Source organism: Ursus arctos, unplaced genomic scaffold (genome assembly GCF_023065955.2).
Source record: "Ursus arctos isolate Adak ecotype North America unplaced genomic scaffold, UrsArc2.0 scaffold_37, whole genome shotgun sequence".
Lineage (NCBI taxonomy): Eukaryota > Metazoa > Chordata > Mammalia > Carnivora > Ursidae > Ursus > Ursus arctos.
Genome location: NW_026623053.1, coordinates 22,001,486 through 22,006,311, shown reverse-complemented (window position 1 = coordinate 22,006,311; position 4,826 = coordinate 22,001,486). Strand labels below are relative to the sequence as shown.

Sequence of the window (4,826 nt, the reverse complement as noted above, 5' to 3'; positions counted from 1 at the left end):
TTTAAATGCTTAACAGCTTCAATTAGGAAACAATCAATATATTTCTCATGATAGTCTTTAATGGGAAGCAAGCTGGAAACCACTGGCACAGTGCAAAAATCATAATAATTCTGACTAGAGTTTTTAGAATGGACAAAAGTGTGCAGAACTCTAGTTGAAATACAATGGCAGGACGCCTGGGTGTCTCAGTCGGTTAAGCGTCTGCCTTTGGCTCAGGTCATGATCCCAGGGTCCTGGGATTGAGTCCCACATTAAGCTCCTTGCTCAGCAGGGAGCCTGCTTCTCCCTCTGCCTGCTGCTCCCCCCGCTTGTGCGAACTCTCTCTTTCTCTCTCTCTCTCATTCTCTCTGTGACAAATTAATTAATTTAAAAAAAAGAAATATAATGGCAGCTACTTTTTAATTTTAAAGTTGTGGAGACAAGCTCCGGGTTCTAGGAATCCACAAAAGTAGGATGGAGACTTTAGTGTCATATTCTTCTCCTTGAAGGTGGATATCAATTTTGTTTCTCTTCTCTGAGATATTTCACATGCGGATGGGAAATAACTGAACAGAAAGTAAGCCTCACTTTGCTCTTTCGGTCACAGGAAATATAGCAAGAAGCAGAAAAAGCAAGCGGGAGGCAGGATGTTAAATTAGAAAAATGGAATATTAAATTAGGAAATGGCATAATATTCTGACTTCAGCACAGGGGTGGTACCTATGTATTTCCCAAGACCTAATCTGTATGAAGACTTTCTTAAAGATTGAATGGTCTATAATAGCTATTTCAAGACTTCCTGAAAGGATAATTCTCTACAGTGTTTTCTTTTGCCCTTTCAAATGGATAAATCAAAATATCTTTCTGAACATGTTTCAACTATTTTACTACAGTATACAAAATGTGAAACCTCTGTTTTTGACCTTTCAACCAAAAGATTCTGGTAGTATGAATATTGTTATTTCTTCACTGATGAGGCATTTAGTTTGACAGAAAGATGTTGATCTTGCCTTATTTCTCACCAAGGATTTACTAGGTTAAGATAGCAAAGCCTGGCAAATCCACTTTTGCCCGGTGCAAGCTCAATTGTTGAGCGATTCTTATTTTAGATCAATTAGCTTGCAGAAAACACAAATGGACAGGGCATTTGATGTATGAATACAGAAAAAAAATTACCTAAGACAGTGAAAAAAAAATTTTTTTTTATTTTTTATTTTTTTTTACTTTGCAGCAACAAAAGAAATCTCCAACATACACCTTCAATGAACTCCCATAGATAGATTGAACAAAACCCGACTAGAACACTACTGTCAGAATACCATGATAAATAAATTCACAATACAGGGTTGTCACATCTTGGTGAAAGAAATATCCTCCAAAGCACTGCTTTTCAGAATGTGATATGACTTGGGAGCATAGTGGAAATGCAGATTCTTATGCCCTGTTCCATACCTACAGAATCACAATTTTATTAACGCAGATTTGCAGGAGATTCTTATGTTAAATCTCCTAGAGAGAGACACTGCTCTGAAAAAAATTGCATTTAGGATACATAATTTGATGTACAGTTTAACTAAACCTCTAACATAGCACAATTAATTAGCAAGGTATTTTTGGAGTCATTTTGGAATGAATATCTGTTTTTGAATCTCCGACTGAAAGCCATATCTGCATAACATCAATTCATTTAGCTGATGTCCTAATAATCAAATTTCTTTTATAGGGACTTCACTGAGTACATATGTATACATGATTATATTCAGTTTATGATGCATATTTCAAGGATAATAATAAATATGGCCATTTTAAGTATATATGCATTTATATCACAATGTATTTTGACTGATAGAAAAATGAATGAAATAAACTGATCATTGTCAGACTCGGTATATATACCATGTGCAACTATAGTGAAGTTTCTCAAAGGCAAGCACACATAATTAACAACAGTCAAGAACAAAGGGAAGAAAATGTTCCTAAAGGTGTTTAGACGCCTTGAAACAATTTTTCTCAAAAGGTAAGACCAATACATTGCCATCACCTCAGTAACCTGTTTGCAATGCAAACACTGAGGTTCCCCAACAAGCCTACTGAAGCAGTCTTTGTGTATGGGATCCCTGAAGTCTGGTTTTGTTTGTTTGTTTGTTTTTTGTTGTTGTTTACCTTCCTGATTCCTAAGCATATTAAATTTGACAAACGTTGACTAAAAAAACAAAACAAAACATATTCTATTGTTATGTCATACAAAACAAACCTAGTTCCTGTTGGTTGGAAAAAGAATTAATTTTCTCAGCCAAAAAAATGATCCAAATAGGTATTTAAAATATCGCAGAATACCACTTCCAGAGACAAGCCATGATCTCTGCCCTCTCGGAATTCTGTTCTTTCTAGTATTTTCACTTTATGAACCTTATGGGAATATAGGAATATACTGCTCCACGAATTCCTACTGGGACAGAGTATACTGCCTGACTTCTTCCCTTTTTCTGGCAGCCACTCCTTCACAACCCTGCTTTCATTTGACTGAACACTACAGGAAATTCTTCAGAGGGACAATATCCTCTTAGACCAAGTGGTTTTTAGAATTGGCCCTTAAAAGGAGAGAGAATAAACCTATGGAAAACTATGTAAACTTGGTTTCAGTTCCAACTTTTCTGCCAATTAATGTAAACTTTGGGAAGATCACTTAACCCTTCGCATCCCAAATTTGCAACATGAAGGGTAGACTAGAATAACCCAAATGTTCCCTCCACTTCTAGCAGTCTATGATTCTAAATAAAATGTATTGAGATCTTGATCCTAAGAAATCATGTTTTAAATAAATTATGTTACGCATATAGGGGTTGTTTTCTCTATATTCTTAAAACAACTCACAAAAGAAAATTCTCTTAGGATGATTTATATTAGAAACTTTCGGTACAGACTTTTTCAAGTGTCTTTTTTTTTTTAAAGATTTTATTTATTTACTTATTTGACAGAGAGAGAGAGAGACAGCCAGCAAGTGGGGGAACACAAGCAGGGGGAGTGGGAGAGGAAGAAGCAGGCTCCCAGCTGAGAAGCCCGATATGGGGCTTGATCCCAGGACTCTGGGATCATGCCCTGAGCCAAAGGCAGACGCTTAACGACTGAGCCACCCAGGTGCCCCTCAAGTGTCTCCTCTTTAAGCAACATATTTATATCCAGTTACTGCTTGGGCTAGGTAACTAGTGGAACTTTCCCTGGAGCTGCAGGTGCTGAATTTCTCCAGTAACCACATTCCTGTTCACATGAAGTTCAAGGTTGCACCTCTCGGCTATACACCACAATATAAGGTTTATGGTGGATTGAGTTCCTTTTTTTTTTTTTTTAAATCATTATGTATGTCTTCAGATTAAAAATCCCTCCAATAATCCAGGCACGGAGACCTTCAAAGGACAAAATTTTAGCCAACGGTCCCACACATGAGGGAAACTGGGTTATAATTTTCTTGTTTTATAAATACATTACCATTTTTACTACCACTGCAATTTTGATCTCATAATGCAGTTTGGGAAATAGTTACTTGTTTCTCAGTTCCCTAAAAGTTAATTGCAAGATTATTCTAAATCCTTTGTTTAAAAGTTGCCTATAGAACTCCTTACACCACTGTGTGTCCGCAGATGCCAAGACCTGGACTGCATGCCAGCAACTCCCACCCTCAACCCCCATAACAACTCTGACACCATGGAGGACATGAACGAATACAGCAACACAGAAAGAGAGGAATTTGCAGAGGAATCCAAGATCAACGTGAGCAAGAATCAGCAGGTTGATGGTAAAATGTTTATTGGAGGCTTCAGCTGGGATACAAGGAAGAAAGATGTGACTGGATATTTATTTTGATTTGGGGAATTTGTAGACTGCACAATTAAAATAGATCCAGGGACTGGAAGATCAAGAGGATTTGAATTTGTGCTTTTCAGTGATGCTGCTTGTGTTGATAAGGTTTTGGAACTGAAAGAACACAAACGGGATGGCAAATTGATAGACCCCAAAAGGACCAAAGTTTTCAAAAGGAAGAACCCCCCCAAAAAGTTTTTGTGGGTGGATTGAGCCCAGATGCTTCTGAACTACAAATTAAAGAATATTCTGGAACCTTTGCGGAGATTGAAAATATTGAACTTCCCAAGGATACAAAAACAAATGAAAGAAGAGGATTTTGTTTTATCATGTATAAAGACAAAGAGCCGGTAAAAAAAATGTTAGAAAGCAGATATCCTCAAATTGTTTCTGGGAAGTGTGAAATCAAAGTTGCACAATCCAAAGATTATATAGCAACAGCAACAACAAAAGGAGGAAGAGGTGTTGCAGCTGGTGGATGAGGTGGTACTAGGGGTCATGGGCAAGGTCGGGGCCAAAACTGGAACCAAGGATTTAACAACTATTATGATCAAGGATATGGAAATTACAGTAGTGCCTATAGTGGTGATCAATACTATGGTGGCTATGATTATACTGGGTATAACTATGGGAACTATGAATATGGACAGGGATACGCAGACTACAGTGGCCAATAGAGACTTTTGGCAAGGTATCTGGAGGAGGTGGCAATCACCAAAACAGTTACCAGCCATACTAAAGGAGGCCATTGGAGAAAACAGGAGGAATTGCTAAAGCTAACCCATTTTGCAGGACCGCATTGAAGATTGGTCTTCAATGGTCTTAAGATGATCGTTTTGCAAAAGACTTTCTAGTGTACAGGACACAACTGTGTCCAATTGTATACAGCTGCCAATGAGTTTTCTTTGTTTTTCCTTTGTCTTTTGTTATCTGTGTTATGATTCGATGTGGATTTGGGTGTATACAAAGTTTATTTGGATGATATCATC

General features: G+C 37.5%; 1 pseudogene; it reads left to right on the top strand.

Moving 5' to 3' along the window:
• The first annotated feature begins 3,616 nt into the window (after window positions 1-3,616).
• LOC113266041 (heterogeneous nuclear ribonucleoprotein D-like) lies at window positions 3,617-4,576 on the top strand (annotated as a pseudogene).
• The last annotated feature ends 250 nt before the right edge of the window (window positions 4,577-4,826 follow it).